Consider the following 17,631-nt stretch of genomic DNA (forward strand, 5'->3'; position numbering starts at 1 on the left):
GTTCCCAGCATTGGTTAGGCACTTGTAGTGGCTCCATCATATCACTCAAGGGATGGGCTGCTGCATTTTGCAGTAACTGATGCATGCAGATGCTTTTCAAGTGTAGCTCCAAGTAGAAGTCCATGATAATGTAAGGTTACCTCAAGGTTACAAAGGTGCGCATCCTCACGGCACAGTCTGAATCAGAGATACGAGTAACATCGCCAATAAAAGCAGAATAAGGGTTCATTTACTGGTGCATTTCAGAGTAGCTTAGCTGAGTGGGGAAGGCCTGGATCACCAACTGAAAATCTCTTCTAGGAGAGAGAATATTATGCCACTGCAACAAACTAGTATTACTGTCAAAAAACATGCAGCAATCATCTAAGGCCTAAAGTCACAAGGGTGGTTCTGCGTGACTTACACAACTACAAGTCAGGAGGGCAGATAGACGAAAAACCCCTGAAGTGTAATTACACAGTGAAAGAATCCACAAGTTTACTAAAATGCACTTACAATGCAATCCATTAAAATCTTACATTTCTTGTCAAAACTTTTATTCATTTCTCACCCTGCTCCCGCCCAGCAGTGACAGTGACTTTCAATGTAAGCAACTAAAGAGCTAAAATTAGAAACCTAGCTGGTTGGCTGCACACAGACCATATAAAACTAATTAGCAATCTTTCAGATGGTTAATTTTCTAATTTGAGATTATTTATATTATCATAGTACCTAGGAGCCTAGTCACCGGCCTGGATGCTATTGTGCCAGGCATTATGCAAAACAAAAAGACAGTCTCCCGCTAAGAATTTACACTCCAAGTATAAGATAAGACAACAGATGAAGAGAAACAGATAGGGGAAGGGAAGGGTTTACAAAAACAATGAGAAAAGCTCAGTCAGCATGATATGCAATGGTCTCAACACACCAGCAGACTAATCATTGTTAAGTTTTGTAGGCACAACAGCAAAGTAGAGTTTTCTAGTAATATTCTTTGTAGAACTAGCTGATTCTAAGCTAGCCTAAACTGACCTGGCTGTTTTAGGCCAAGTCTACATTGGCACTTTACAGTGCTGTAACTTTCTGGGTTAGGGGTGTGAAAAAACACCCCCTCCAATCCGAGTGCAGCAAGTCAGTTACTGCCTTCGTGGAGGTGGTTTACATACAGTGTAGGAGACAGCACTCGTGCCCTGGCCACACTTTCAGTGTGAAGTGCTGCCCCATGTTTTCAGTGTAGACAAAGCCTTACTTTGAACTCTTACAAGGATGTAAGTGTCAATAAGAATGCTAGAGTGCGTCATCTGATCTAGCTTCTTCTAGGAGAATGACTTCATTTTGTTGAAAAAGCGAGTCATACTACTTAAAGACAGGACAAATTTCACAGTAAGTGGCTTCATAAGTCATGTAAGTTATAGGCTGGCTCAGGATGTACAGAATGAAGGCCTGCTCGGAAAAGGCACCTTAAGAAACCACCACCAGTCTGAGCTTCCCCACCAGTTCCACACAAACTTCTGAGACTGGAAGGATAAATGTTTTCACCTCCAGTTCTATATGAGAAAGGATGAGAGAATTTAACAGGAATGATCATTTTTGGTTGTAAAGTAAATGTAACGTTACACACGTATCCTCTTCCATTTCCTTTCAACCCCAAAGTGAGCAGCACTGTCAAATTCTGTCATCTTTCATAAGAACTTTTTTTTTTTGGGGGGGGGGGGGGAGAGAGACTCAAATACATATTTCATTTGCAATGCCAAGGAGACAAATTAAGCAGCTGATTTAACTTCTTGGCCAAAATGTATTGATACCACCATGGTTAGGGAAAGTGGTGATGGTGGACACGCAACATTTCAGCCCATTGCTGTGAGGAAGAAAAGCTTCAAACAGTTGTGTTGTGCCTAGGTCTTACTGTGTGGACAGAGCCTACATGTAGCATGTGACTTGTTTATTTCTGCATGAACACTACCACCTCCACTCCCAGCTTCTCTCATTTATGCTCTCAAATCTTGGCGGGCACTCCGCCCTCCATAACCAACCATCAGTGAAGTCAACGAAATGCACAGTCTGTCAAACAACAAAAATGATGGGGACAAGCACAAGACAGAACACGGGCCTTTCTTCACACTATTTCTGACCTGTGGTTTTGCCACCAATTAACAGGCACTGTCAAACTGGTTACAAGCAAGAGAGGTTTGTTTCCACACAACAACTTTCTAGACTTCACAATCTCATTTGTGCATCTGCACAGACCAAACTGCCTGACGATGCCTATTCGTTTAGGCAAAATGGAGTCTCAGAGGCTGGAGTACATGGAGGAAATGCAGTGTGGCATCAAGAGGAGGGCATCGCTCCATGCGCAGGATGTCCTATTGCACAGAGAGCTAGGAGAAAGAAGAAGCCACCAAACTAGTCACCTAAATGTGTGTGGGGATGGCTCGTGTCCACAGTGTGAAATACGACGTGTGCTGAACTGGTTGCAGGAAGGCAATTGTGTGCCAGAGTCAACCATTCCAGTTAACTGACTCAGTACAAGCTGAAGCATAAACAGAGCCTAAAAGCAACAGTGGTCAATACTCCTGAGGGTATTTGAATTCCCTCGTCCTCAGCAGAAGCACATGTAAGACTGAAAACAGTGCCCCTCTTATCAGAAAGGCAGGCACATGAAGACAAATGCCAGGAGCTGGATTATTCTAACTTACAGTTCACATTATTGTCCTCAGCAGATACACAATACACAAACAATACACAAAATTGTCATCCTGCCCACAAGACAAAAAGCATCTTGGGTCACTAAGCACTGCAAAGCAAGAAAGCCAAGTGTCACCAAAGCAAAGCAGCATGGTACTTGAGGCTTGTAGTAATGCAGTATAGCTCTGAAGAAATTTCAGCAGCTCCTGTTAAGTAGTAAGCCCCTCATCACAAAATTTGTGTTTTCCAAAGGGTGAACAGCACAAAAAAGTAATAAGACGAGTACCAATTCCTGTGCATCAATTTACTTCTCAGTGGAAGGATTCCACACAACATGTCAGCAAAACAAAGCTGCCTTTTAGATGCCAGCATCCTTCACAGTTCTGAGGGCAGGTATTTCGGAAAACTGGTTTGAAAAAGCACTTTGTACATTTTATTGAGAGTGTAGCTACATTATGGGAATGCGTTTTCCCTTTCAGTCAAGTTCTTCTGAAATCAGGCATACCTTGCAGAAAAATCTGAGCATGGGATTCTTCCACTTAAAGCAAGTCACACTGAGTCTGAGTGCTTCCACGGGCACTAAAGGAGCTGGAAGCCAAGAACTTCCTAGAAGACTGGGTGTCCCTTCCTCAGGAATGTTGCAATAGCTGTCTAACTCCTGACCTTTCTGAGTAAGTGTATAAATAAGACATCCCTGGATACAAGCATCACTAAACAATAACAATCCCTACAGTGGGTAGCAGAAACACTGCCTCGCTACTTCCACCAGCGACAGTATTACCAGAAAGCTCTGAGCTTATCTAGATAGAGCACTGCTGAACTCTTTTCAATAGTCTGCAATTACTACAGAAGATGACCCAGTTATAAGAGTCAGACTAAGCTGGCAAAGAATGTCTCCAGAGGAACAAGAGGAGCACTGACAAGAACATCCAATCGCTTAATATTATTCCTTGTGGCTGCCTGTTGCCCCCAGAGATCCAGGGAAATCTTCCCCTTCCTTCATCAGCCTGGAAAGAGCATGTACCAAACAGGGCTTGTTAAAAACAAAACTAGAGCAAAGGCTGATTGCTTAGATGAGTCCAAAGGCTTTCCACTCACTCCTACTTTCCCCACACAAGAACATAAGAACGGCCGTACTGGGTCAGACCAAAGGTCCATCTAGCCCAGTAGCCTGTCTGCCGACAGTGGCCAGCGCTAGGTGCCTCAGAGGGGGTGGACCGAAGACAATGATCAAGCGATTTGTCTTGTGCCATCCATCTCCAGCCTCTGACAAAGAGAGGCCAGGGACACCATTTTATCCCCTGGCTAATAGCCTTTTATGGACCTAACCTTCATGAAATTATCTAGCTTCTCTTTAAACTCTGTTATAGTCCTAGCCTTCGCAGCCTCCTCTGGCAAGGAGTTCCACAGGTTGACTATGAGCTGTGGGAAGAAGAACTTTCTTTTACTAGTTTTAGACCTGCTACCCATTAATTTCATTTGGTGTCCTCTAGTTCTTCTATTATGGGAACTAATAAATAACTTTTCTTTATTCATCCTCTCCACACCACTCATGATTTTATATACCTCTGTCATATCCCCCCTCAGCCTCCTCTTTTCTAAACTGAAAAGTCCCAGTCGCTTTAGCCTCTCTTCATACTTTAGCCTCTCTTTATAATCTCTATGGAGAGATTGCAACCTGGCTTGGTCTGGGTGGAACCAGGAAGTGCCCCATCCCCCAGGATTCTCAAGGCCCAAGGCGTATGGAGAAACTCCAGCTCATCTTGGCCTCTCTCCATCAGGAAAGCTCAGAGTTCCTCCCCCACCCATCCAGCACCCCGATACCTACCAGCTGTCCCAATGCTGCCCTGTCCCCATGGGGAATGTCTGCCGGGGACATTGCTGTGGTTTCCTGGCCCTGTGTCCCCCCTCCCAAGTTTGTTAACAGCTGCAATTGTAGCAGTGCTCATGAGGCACGAGGCTAGGAAATAAAACAGCCTGTTCAGTCAGAAATACCACTTTTTATCAGGTATCGGAGAGGTGCAAAATTATGATGAATCACCCCCCCTCTCCTCAGCTGGCCAAAGCAGCAAGAATAAAACAGAATCCTTTCCAAACTTGCATCTATTTGTCTGCCACACCACTGGAGGAAGAAACCCACCTTTCAGAATTAAGGCTTCAGTCCACCTCTGAAATAACCAATGATGTCCAGTGTTACTGGAAACAATTAAAAAGCAGATCTACTCGTCTCACATACAGATTGCCTGTCATTGCTTCCTTTCTTCTAACCTCTGCCTCCTTGTCTGGCTAGCCTGAACTGTGGGCTCCTTGGAGTAGGAGCCCTCCTTCCTGGGCCTGGAAAGGGCTTAGCCCAAAGTGCATGTTACTCTAAATAAAACATCTAACACGCTGTAGAGGATGGTCAAAAAGAGGGTAGCGTCTCCTTCACTCAGCACTCAATCTCATTCTGAACTCTAAAACAGAAGGATTAATGACTATGGGAGACATTAAAAAACAAATTGATTTGGCAACAGGGACTTGGCTTGCATGCCTACAGAATACAGAAACTAGCTAACTGAATTTTTCATTATCCAATTAGAAATGGAAATTGGTTTGGAATTACCAGGACTGGTGTATTGCATATTTTTTCCTCACAGGAACTCGTTTGCCCATTAAAGGGACGTCAACTTAAAAATAAAATCAAATTTTAAAATCCAAACAAAACATTGTATTGAAAGTCAAAGGTTAAAAACCCCACTACCAATAGACGAAATGTTAACAGGCCCTTTCCGAGGTCCAGAGAGGCCTGGGAGTATAACTATATTGCTCAAGAATGCAGGGGTCTAACTAGGAAAGCCAAAGCACAATTGGAATTGCAGCTAGCAAGGGATGTGAAGGGGAACAAGAAAGGTTTCTCCAGGCATGTTAGCAACAGGAGGGTGCTCAGGGAGGTTGTGGGACCCTCACTAGATGAGGGAGGTAACTTAATGTGGGAAAAGCTGAAGTACTCTACTTTTTTGCCTCTGTTTTCAGACAAGGGCAGGTCCGAGACTACCGCACTCGACAACACAGTATGGGAAGGAGGTGGGCAGCCTCGGTGGAGGAAGAACAGGTTAAGAACTATTTAAAAAAGTTAGACGTACACAAATTCATGGGTCCAGATTTAATGCATCCGAGGGTACTGAGGGAATCGACAAATGTCAAAGCAGAGCCTTTGGCCATTATCTTTGAAAACTCGTGGAGATCGGGAGAGGTCTCAGATGACTGGAGAAAGGCAAATGTAGTGCCCATCATTAAAAAAGGGAAGAAGGACAATTCAGGGAACTACAGACCCGTCATCCTCACCTCAGGCCCTGGAGAAATCATGGAAGGGATCCTCAACAAATCCATTTTGAAGCACTTGGAAGAGAGGAAAGTGATCAGGAACACTCAACATGGATTCACCAAGAGCAAGTCACGTCTGACCAACTGGATTGCCTTCTATGATGAGGTAACTGTCTCTGTGGACATGGGGAAGTTGGTGGATGTGATATACCTTGACTTTAGCAAGGCTTTTGATATGGTCTCCCACAATATTCTTGACAGCAAGTTAAGGAACTATGGATTGGATAACAGACTGCAAGGTGGATAGAAAGCTGGCTAGATTGTTGGGCTCAACAGGTAGTGGTCAATGGCTCAATGTCTGGCTGGCAGTCAGTTTCAAGTGGGTGTCCCCCAAGGATCGGTTCTAGGGCCGGTTTTGTTTAACATCTTTATTAATGACCTGGATGAGGGGATGGATTGCACCCTCAGCAAGTTTGTGGATGACACTAAGCTAGGGGGAAAGGTAGCTTAGTCCAGAGTGACCTAGACAAATTGGAGGATTGGGCCAAAAGTAATCTCATGAGGTTCAACAAGGACAAGTGCAGAGTCCTGCCCTTGGGATGGAAGAAACCCAAGCACTGGTACAGGTGGGGACCAACTGGCTAAGCAGCAGTTCAGCAGAAAAGGCCCTGGGGTTTACAGTGGATGAGAAGCTGGATATGAGTCAACAGGGTCCCCTTGTAGCCAAGAAGGCAGATGGCATACTAGGGTGAATTAGGAAAAGCATGGCCAGCAGATTGAGGGAAGTGATTATTCTACTTTATTCGGCACTGGTGAGGCCACTTCTCAAGTAGTGTGTCCCCCAGTACAGAAAGGATGTGGACGCTTCGGAGAGAGTCCAACGGAGGGCAACCAAAATGATTCGGAGGCTGGAGCATATGACCTACGAGGAGAGGCTGAGGGATTTGGGCTTACTTAAAGAGCACCAAAGAGTGAGGGGGGACTTGATAGAACCCTTTAACAACCTGAAGGGGGGTTCCAAACAGGATGGAGAGAAGCTGTTCTCAAAGGTGACAGATGGCAGAAGGAGGAGTAATGGTCTCAAGTTGCAGAGGGGAAGGTCTAGGCTAGATATTAGGAAAAACTATTTCCCTAGGAGGATGGTGAAGCACTGATCCTCATAAGAGCATAAGAACGGCCATACCGGGTCAGATCAAAGGTCCGTCCAGCCCAGTATCCTGTCTGCCGACAGTGGCCAATGCCAGGTGTCCCAAAGAGAGGGAACGCAATAGGTAACCCTCACATGATCCCTCTCCTGTCACCCATTTCTGGAAGGGATTCCCTAGGGAGGTGGAACAATCTCCATCCCTAGAGGTTTTTAAGTCTCAGCTTGGCTGGAATGATTTAGTTGGGGTTGGTCCTGCTTTGGGCAGGGGGCTGGAGTTGATGACCTCCTGAGGTTTCTTCCAGCCCTAGGATTCTACGATTCGATGACTTCCAGATTTTGAGGCCCCTAGCCATAATAAAAAATGATACATGAAAACAAAATAAGGCACAAAAAAAGTGAGACCATCTGATTTTTTATTTAACAAAAGGCTTTTCTAGCCTTTTTCTGTGCAAGAAAAACCAACAAGTGTCTAAATTTGAGGGCCCCTTTGAGCCAAATGGCCCTCTTGCCCCCCCATGGGTCCTGAATAGTCAAGTCTAGTCCAAGGAGGGCAAACCATGGCTCGAGCTGCATGAGACTCTTTTACAGTTCAAGTGGCTCATGGAGCCCCCACACTGCTCTCCAACTCTCCACCTACCAGACTTGTGGGGGGAGCGCTGGACCTGTGCCTTGCTGTGGGGTGGTGGCATAGAGGCTTCTGCTCAGCAGGGAGGGGAGTCTCTGGGCTCCAGCCCCACTGGGCACTCCTACCAGGAATTGGGGCTTCACCAAGAGCAGGGTTGAAGCCTTGAGCCCCCAACAGGTGTGCCACAGCTCTCAAACTTCTGAAGACTGACATATGCAGTTCAGAGGGTTTGACCACACCCGCTCTATTCCTCTCACCATTGCTGCTTCCTGAGGTACATTTTGAGCCAATGCTATTTTTCCAGGGTTTTTTAAACAGGTGGTGATGCTCAGCTGTGGAGAAATACAGTCAGATTTTATAAAACCTGAGACCTTCTCTATCATCTCAGGTAGCAAGGGAAGAATTTGCAACAAACTCAAAATTTGATTGAGCCCTTGTAACTGGAAATAGGAGGAAAGTTTAGTTAAGAAATTGGGAGCAACTCCCCTAGAGTAATTCCAGTATTAGCGTGCTCTCTAAATGAACACTGAGAGCACTAAAAATGCCACAAACTTCCTACCAGTTCAGCTGGCTCTTTTGTTGACCTGCCAAAGCTGTATCTGGCTATTAGAGTAGGGGTGGGAACATTTTGGGGGTCTGAGGCTGCTGTCTAGGGATGTAAATGAGTAGTCGAGACAACTATTGATTACTCCCTCCCTCCCCAATGCTGCCTCTGTATCAGAAGCAGCGTGGGAGGGGGGGAGCACAGCGGGGATAGCAAGCACCCCCCCTTATCAACTAATCAAGTAGCTGCTGGAAATTCCATCAACTTCTCAATTAGCTAATTAAACGCTACTTAATATCCCTACTACTGACCCACGGGGGGGGGCACCAAAACCCTCACTGATTGAAGAGAAACAAACACACACACACACACACACACACACCCCACAGCTTAGGAGAGTCCAGGCTAGTAGATTCTGTGTGCTCCAGGCCACAGTGGGGGCTGGGGTGGGGGCTGGAGCACCAGTGTGGGCTCCCCAATGCTGAGGGGGAAGCTCTGAGCCTCAGGGGCCAGATCCAGGCCAGCAGGGGCTTATCCAGCCCCTTGGTCTTAGGTTCCCCACCCTGCCTTAGAGTGAAACAGCGCAGGTTAGTGGACAAAGCACAGGATGGAGAACAAGGGACCACCTTTGCTGTAATCCCACACTTGATGGTAGCTCCCTCAGTGGTCTCAGGCAAAACAGGTTTTCTGCTTTTGTTTGCCATCTATAAAATGGAGAAGGTACCACACCCATCTCACAGGGGTCCTCACTGCCACAATCAACCTGCTGATGTTTGCAGACAACTTTCTAAAGACTAAATTTCAGTGGAATACACACAGATCCCTCCAATGGTCCCCAGTTTAGATGAGGAAATTTGTGTGAGGGTTGGCAGAGACATATGCAACCTGGCAAAACAGCTGGGAACTACTACTGCAACAGGACACTGCTAGTAGTCAGGTTTCCTTTCACTCTCTCCCACTCCACTCTCCACACACTTCATATAGCCTGTTAAATTTGGGAGTTTTGCCCCCTTCCACTCCAAAGTCTCACTGATCCTCCTTTAACAGCAGAAGTCAGTTACGGGAGAGCAGTGATACTCAAATCTCAGTGGTTCAGGAACCAAATTAGCGATCCACATCATCCAGAAGAATCACAGCAGAGTGAATTCATTGCTTCCATTTAGCATTATTTATACAATTCTCACAGCGAAATGACCAAGTATTCTACAACTGGTTAACATAGTAACAACCTCTTGATTGGGTGATAAATTAAATCATCCAGCATTTTACTATCCTGTGCGGCAAAGAGCTACCTGTGGCTCCCAAGCCTCAGTCTGAGTATCACTACATTGGAGGAAGGAAAGCTATCTGGGAAATTGCTTTATAGATACAAAAATGCTAAGATTTGTTCTAGATTAAGTCTATTGAATCTCCTCACATTATCATGTTCTGTTAAGATGACATATCACAGCCAGAAGTCCAACCCCAAGTACTCTTATTAAAGCTCAAGCTCTCTTGAATTCCCACTTCTGAACTGGGCTGAAGGAGCTTTCATCTTATTGCTTGTAGGTATCCCCAAAGTATGGCAGGTGTTAGTGCTATATGTTATCTAAGTTGCTGGCAGAAAAGAAATTCAGTCAGTCACTTTATTAACATAGCAGAGTAGACAAATGTTGCCAAACTAATACATCTAGCATAAGACAGCAGTACACTTTATTGTGCTTTTCCCCATAATGCCACATTGTACCAATTGATACTGTGCCCCTAGAATATTACAGCACACAGGATAACTGAACCAGTCATGCACCAAAAGCGGAAAGTCATGGAACGCATTAAAAAAGCTAATTTGTAATAGACACCACCCAAAGCAAAAGCACTTGCAACAATTCCAGTGCAAAGAATTTTTCTCTCCTCATCAATCTACCAAATATAAACCTATTTTGGTTGGCCTTTACCAAATGTGGGGCAGCCGAACTTCACACTTGGCAAGAGTAAATAACTGCTCCTTCAAGTTAGAAAGGGAGACTTTAGCATCACTATATTCACTTGGCAACTGATCTCTGCAACTGAATTAACAGTGGCCTCCCATCCAGCTGAATTCTGGAAAATCATACCCCACCTCGTAATTGTTGCATTGTATGAGGGGCTTTTCTTATTAATTAGAAAGCAGGCTCTACGAGAGCACTGATATGCAATCTCCTACCTGGTTTCCCTCATGGATTATTTACGGATTCTCTGGAGTTCAAACAGCAAAGCCACAGCTATTAACTATGGGCTTTGGGGGGCTTGTTTTACAGTTTTTAACTGGTCCACGTACTAATGGAGTTGGGATCCAAAAGGAAAAAAGTTCTTACTATTTGGACATTTCACCTTGGGAAATCCTCCTGGCTGGCTGTTCCCGTCAAGTGGGTAACATTTGTAAACTTTGTTCAACAGAAAATGTATTACCATCAGAAACTGACAGAACTGGAGGGCAAGCCAGAGCCTCAAGTCATTTTCAAAAGAAACTAAGGCAGGAAAAGTATGTGCTTGTCCCAGATCCTAGAGCAGGAGTTGCAATACATAAACATATGTTTCCCTAAAACACCTGCACCCAGACCAGAGGTGAAAGTAAGCTGGTGCATCCCGGTGTACCACTCTGGCAAGGAGACGGCAGGCTACGGTGTTCCGTTGCAGGGGAAAGCTCAGCACGCTCTCAGCATGGCTTCCAGGGCTCTGCTGCGGGCTGCCACACTAGGCTGGAGTGCGCCCCCCTCTGTCCGGGACTGCCCCAGTCCTATGCCCTGCTCTCCGGCACCATTTAGGGAGAGGGGCTGAAGCCCTCTCCTCTCCTCCCCTTTCCCGCAATATTCATACGCAGAAGCTGATCACTGTTCCCCTTCCTGTCACTGTCGGAGAGCGAGGGGAAAGTGCAGTTTGCTGCATTCCTCTCCCTCTGTCTTGTATGGGCAGGGGGCAGGCGAGCTGGGCACTTTCGCCTTGCTTCCTGACAGGGACAGAGAGGGGAAGAGCAAGCAGCTCTGATACAAATCACTGGGGGGCAGGGTTCATCCCTCCCAACACCTACCAGCCCCCACCCTTGCTCCTGGTCCCCCCATCCTCTGCCCTGAGCCCCTTCTCACCCCAACCCTAACTCCTGCACCCTCCCCCACACTCCAAACCTCTGCCCAAGACCCTTTTCATACTCTTAACCATGATCCCTGCAAACTCCCCCCCACACATACATCCTGCCCTGAGTTGTCCATTCCCCCAAGTCCCTGCCTTGACTCCTGCACCCCCACATATCCCCATCCCCTGCCTTGAGCTCCCTACACTCCATCCCACTTTTACATTTTTTACAGGTACTGTGTATCACAACTCCTTCGCACTCAGACCCCACCCCCCACCACTGTCAGAAATTTAAATTACTTTCACCCTGACTCAGTCAAACCTGATACTTAAACTTCCCTGAAGTTCATATATAAATACTACCAGAGGAGAAAAACAGCCATGATCCGCATAAAACAGTGTTAAATGCCCACTATTATGTCACTATTACAGTACAAGGAAGTGTTACCCTACATAATTATTGTTAGGGCAGATCTCTCAGACAGAGTAGGGATGTAAGCAACTAGTCGACTACCTGATAAGCATATGTTTATCAGACAGTCGAGTAGTGACTCAACTTGTCGCTCTACCCCATTCCCCTTTGCTGCCTCTATCAAAGAGAGACAATGAGGGTGGGGAGCCAGTCGGTGCTGGGGGGAGCCAGCTTAAAAGCCAGTTCCCCCTAGCACCATCTCCGGGGCAGGGGCAGAGGTATAGCAGGGGACCAGATGAGAACCAGGAATCAGCTGATTCGCGGCTCGTGCTCAGTCCTAGACACTGCACCTCTGCTTTTTAAATGTATTAAGAGCCACCGGCACTTAATACATTTAAAAGGGAGCGCCTCAGCGGGGGCTAATTGAGTAGTCAATGGAATTTCCATTAACTATTCAATTAGCTGATTACTTGCAATTTAACATCCCTAAGACAGAGCGGGCAATTGAAATGTATCCACTAAGGAGCATGTCACATTATAATTCTGCTTTGCATACCAGCACTTTTGAAGACAACTAAATTTACAAGACTAGCAGTATTCAACAATCTTTACAACTCAGTAGGGATATGAATGCTGAAGTCCATCCTTAGCATACAAAATATAGAAACCACACAATTGTGAATTGTTCTAAGGAGAATTTGTCCTCCATCTTAGCAACATTCTTCCTACCAACTAATTGTTTCAAGTTATTCATTCTGAAAATAGTACAAATGTATGTGCCTTTGTCAAGAGGGACATACCCCAATGTCCTAAAAATGTAGAATATAGTGGAGATCATACTGCCATTAGCAAGACCCAGGCCTCGACAATCTATGTAATCTACTCGCTGTTGGCGAGTAGATTACAACCCAGAAGAGCCGGGTTTGGGTGATCTGCGCATGCGCAGCTCGCTGGACAACGCGGCTGGCGAGCAGGGCTCACCGCGGCTTGGCAAGCCCTGGCAATAACCAACCTCATAAGTTAATTTGTTCTGAACACCTCAGTGTCTCACTAACGAGGTCACTGAACCCTCTTTTGTCAAGGTTCTCGTATTCTAAAATCATGGCGGGTGAGGCTCTTGGCAGACATGCTTTTGAGCTTATACAGTGCTCTTCTTTAGTGCTAAACCAGGGGTGGGTTTTGCAGGAGGGCCACACAATGAATTTTGGTAGGTGGTCATGAGGCGGCTCCACCCCTGGAAGTGGGGGGGCTTGAGGTGGAAGGGGAGGGGCTGGGGACTAGCCCTCCCTCCAGAGTTGTCTGGGGCTGGAGGCTTTGAAGTAAAAACTGAGCAAAGAGCTTGCGGCTCCCGTCCCCACTGCTACCACAGGCACCGAGGTTGCTGTGGCTATTTAAAAGGCTCATAGCTCCGGCCCCTTCCAGGGTAGCACTGCGACCAGGAACCGGGAGCCATTTACATAGCTCCTGCTGCCTGAGCCACGGCCTGGAAATGTGGTGGCACAGGCAGCAGGATACACACAGAAATCAGTCAGATGCAGCCTGAGGGCCAGATCAAAGTGTTAGGCAGGCCGGATCCAGCCCTTGTGCCACATCTTGCCCAGCTCTGTGCTAAACTCAAAAGCTCGTCTCCTTATAATGTGACAACAGAAGTCTGTCCAATAAAAAATATATTACCTCACCCACCCTGTTTCTCTCGTAGTGTGGGACCAATCTGTGGCAGTCTTATGGTAAATTGCCAAATTTTCCATTTTTTTTAAATAAGTTTTGTTAAATGGAAGATAATCAGGATAGAAGCCCTTCTTATATTTAACGCCATTTGTTTTACAGCATCCTGACTATCTGTTGTCTATATAAACAAAACAACTCATAATTGCACCGAAGTCATCAAGGAAGAAGACTAAGGTTTTGGCAATTAATCTGGCACCCAGGTAGTTCATAAAAAGCAGTTGCCTAGTTGCCTTGTAATCAAATCTAGATGATCATTGTGATGAGACTAGATGTTCATAGTGGTCCCTCCTGGACTTAAAATCTATTAATTACTTCTCATTTGGAAGAGCTCAATGCCACCGCAAGAGCCCCATTAAGGACACACATTAATATAAGCAATCCACTATCCTTGGATAAAAAGAATGACACATTTGATAACCCAGAAATAGATCCCCACGCTTCCCTACAGATGAAATGAGATGTGGAAACTAATCACACCTCTACACTGTCACCTACTCTTAATCCTTTCACATCCTTTTTTGGTTACCTCACCCCTTCTCTCAGAAACGGATCTCAGAGCATGTCCCCCCACACACATCCTTAACACTCAAAGTAATTCCTTCTTCTACCCTAAGAAATTACCTTTATTACATGTTTTTCCTTCATCCCAGGAGCACATCTTCATTCTCAACTCTCATACCTCCTGACTAAGAAGTGACACCTCTTTCCCTAGCTCCTTGCATACTAGGATCTAATTCCCCCCAATCCGACCACACCATGATCTAACTCTTTTTTCACATATCCATGCCCCCCCACCAGGATCTACTCCTTCCCCAATTTTTATTATATAACCTCCACCTTCTTCAATTGCACCCCTGCCAAAATTTCCCTATTTTTCTCCCCCATATACTTCCCCTCCACATCAGCAATTTCACCACCCTTTCTCCATCCACTTGGAATCCCAGCCATACTAGATCATCTGGCTCTCCACTGCTGTCAAAGCACCCTCTTTTTTCGACCACAACCATTGCCACTGAACATTCACCCCCTTGGTTTGGAATGCTCTTTATGTCCTCCCTCAATTCATTTTTAGGATCAATTCCTTTCCAATACACCCCACCCACGCCATTATGGGATTATACCTGCAAATAAATTATTCCTCTTCAAAAAACACATCCTTTTAAAAACCCACAGCCAGGAGAAGTTTATATTATAGGCACCATAAGAGCTTTGCACCCTTGCTGCACCAAGATTTTGGAAAATGTAGTTTCCACTAATATGTATAAAATACCAAAACCTATGTCCACTCCCAACATACCATACTTATCTTCCCACCACTGAGCAAGGGAAAGGACCCCGACCTCCATCCTCAAACAGCTACACTCCACCTCACCTCACAGTGAAATCCATCCCTCCTCTCTCTGCTACAGGTGTAAGAAAAGGTTGACACCTAACTTTCCAAGGAAGAGGAAGGCCCTTCTTCACCACAGGGCAGGGATTCTCAAACTGTGTGATACCGGGACCCCCCCCCCCAACTTGCTCACGACCCCCCAGGGGGTCGGGACCCATAGTTTGAGAAACACGGCCATAGGGGGATGTAAACACACTCCTCACAGACCCCATTTACCCCCAAAAGAGCTATGAAATGAATCAAAGGGGTGGCAGAGTTTTGTATCTGCAAAACCTACAAGGAGTCCTGAGGTGTCAGATGTGTGTGCCTCAACAGAAAAGGGATACATTTACTGGACAGATGTTTGATACCTACCTATTACAAATGCCCAGTCTATGCCAGTGGAGCCAAACACTCAGCCCATGAGCACATCTTGCCTGCCTTAGGTACTACATAGCTCCATAACTATCTGATTTTGCAGATTTCGCATTCTTTTTAATTAAAGAGTATATTTCTAGCCCTTATGCTTACAAAGGCAGTCTTTTAAACTTGGACAGAGGGCTTGTCTACATTTGAAATGCTATAGCAGCACAGCTGGGCCACTGTAGAGCTTCAGCATAGACATTACCTATTGTGATTGGAGGAGTCCCCTTGCTGGCGCAAGTAATCCACCTCCCTGGAAGGTGAGAGCTACGCTGACAGAAGAGGAGTTCTATCCACCTAGAAATACGTACACCGGCATTAGATCAGCTTAACTACGCTACCCAGGGATGTGGATTTTTCACATCTTTGAGCAAAGTAGCTGAGTCAATGTCACTTTTTAGTCTAGATCAGGTCTGAGTGTAAGCATGTGCAAAGCTGATGTGTTGTCTCCAGTTGCCTGCAAGTTGCCTAAAATAGCAACTTTAGAAGAGGTGTGAACTTCCCCCAGTCATCTAAATGGAGTGTTGACTCTTAAACCTGATCATGATTCTCTATGGGCCACTTTTTCAAATAACGTAGGTCATGTTGTGAACCAAACTTGTACAATTAAGATCTGTATGTGCACAAATCAGGTAACTGCAATGTGAAGAGAGTATAACAAAAGAGAATAGGAGTAGTGTGGTCCCAACAGTGTACTGCACCACTTATTACTAAATGATGTGGATTACAACAATAACTTTTGAGGCCCTCAGAGCTGCATCACATTCCAATAGTGCAAACCCCTGCATCATTGCAGAGTTCCACTGCAGTCAATGGGAGTCCACATGAGCAGAGGACTGCACTACTGGACCCTGACACAAGATCAGGGCCCAAAAGTTTAACATATAAGGATCATATTCCGTCCTCGGTCTTTGTACAAATCTCCCAGTGAAAGACTGACGAGAAAAATGTGTGTGGCCTAAACTTTCTTAACCCAACGAGTCTTTTTTTTTTTAATCACATGCTTGAGCAATGGCAATATAACTTGCTATGCCAATAAAATTATTCTGAACCACAATAATGGGAGTGAGAAGAGCAGTGATAAGTGGACATTTCCTTGGGACATAAACCCCTGCCATTCACAAAGCCGAGGAGAGACACAGCTGAAGGGACAAGATTTCCCCCCCACCCCCAATGAGGCTAAAAGAAGAAACATCCTGTGGCACATGGGGAGCAGACGGACTCCCCTGACAGCATCAGAAAGAGGTGGACCCTTCCTCCCCCCACCCCCATCGTGGCGGAGCAGATGGAGCCCCCCCCCCGGAACTGACAAAAGGGAGCGGTGGGGACCCTGCCTCTCTCAGGGGTCTGCACTCTGCCCGCAGAGCCGGGGTGGGGAGGGGCTCCTCTTCTCCAGGATACAGGGCACCCCACTTCCGCCCCCCCCCTCAACCAAGAGGGGTGGGACCCTGCGGCCTCCCCTCAGGCTGAACTAAGCGCCCCTCCCCCCAGCTGCCCCCCTCCCCGTCACGGGGCGCGGTGAAGGGGCCGGGCCCCCCTCCTCAGGAGCCCCCCCCCCCCCGGGCCCCTAGCAGGGCGGGGCAGCCCCCCCCCCCTGCAGGGCGGCAGCCCCTGGGGCCGGGAGGCGGGATGGGCCCCCTCCTCGGGGCGCCCCCCGCCCGGCCCCACAGGCAGCGGGGAGGGGCCCCTCCGCTCCGAGGGGCGCCCCCCTCCCCTCTCGGGGTGGGGGCCACGGCCCCCTCCGCCCCCCGCCCCGCCGGGCCCGCGGAGGGGGGGGGGGTTCGCTCCGCCCCGCCCGCCGGTACCTGAAGCGGCCGCCGCTCTCGCCTCCCTCCCCACCGGCCTCACACAGACAATATGGCGGAGGCACAAGGCTCGGCAGCCAGCCGCAGGGACCAGAGCGAGGCTGGCCGGAATCGGAAACCCTGCCCCGCCCCACACTCGCTCGCTACGTGCTGCGGCGGAAGCTGGGAACGCGGGGCGGGGCTTGTGGAGGGGAGCGGGGGGAGGCAAGCGTGCGGCGCGCGCCAGGAAATCACGCATGCGCACTGTGCGAACCCACGGCACTGCCTTCTGGGAAATGTAGTTCTCGGTTCCTTCCCAGGCTCCCCTCCCCCCGGGGTTTGGATGGGGCTCAGCTGCTCTGTTTAGCCAGACTTCATGGCCCTGGAGTGCCAGCCTGTGGCATGGCCACCCTGAGGGGGCAATGACAGCGAAGCAGGCCGCGCTAGTGATGTCATACTGCCCTGTGAGCTCATCCTGTCCTGGCAGAACGTGAGGTCAACGCCACGGCGTCTGGTGATGTCATAGCAAAATGTGAGGTCAGCCC

The 17,631-nt window shown here is 47.3% G+C and overlaps 1 protein-coding gene across 2 annotated transcripts in view; it reads right to left on the bottom strand.

The window, feature by feature from the left end:
* The window catches only part of CSNK2A1 (casein kinase 2 alpha 1), a 38,745-nt gene extending 21,480 nt beyond the window's left edge, over window positions 1-17,265 (bottom strand). The window contains exons 1-2 of one of the 2 annotated variants that reach the window (XM_075900888.1): window positions 17,108-17,215; window positions 15,508-15,599 (exon numbers count right to left, since the gene is read on the bottom strand). The gene's annotated coding sequence lies outside the window, so the exon portion shown is untranslated. Of the gene's footprint in view, window positions 1-15,507; window positions 15,600-17,107 lie in introns of both variants that reach the window. The other variant, XM_075900887.1, reaches the window with a different exon arrangement.
* Between the last annotated feature and the right edge of the window lie 366 nt (window positions 17,266-17,631).

This window comes from Pelodiscus sinensis, chromosome 18, assembly GCF_049634645.1.
Source record: "Pelodiscus sinensis isolate JC-2024 chromosome 18, ASM4963464v1, whole genome shotgun sequence".
In the NCBI taxonomy this organism is placed as follows: Eukaryota; Metazoa; Chordata; order Testudines; family Trionychidae; genus Pelodiscus; species Pelodiscus sinensis.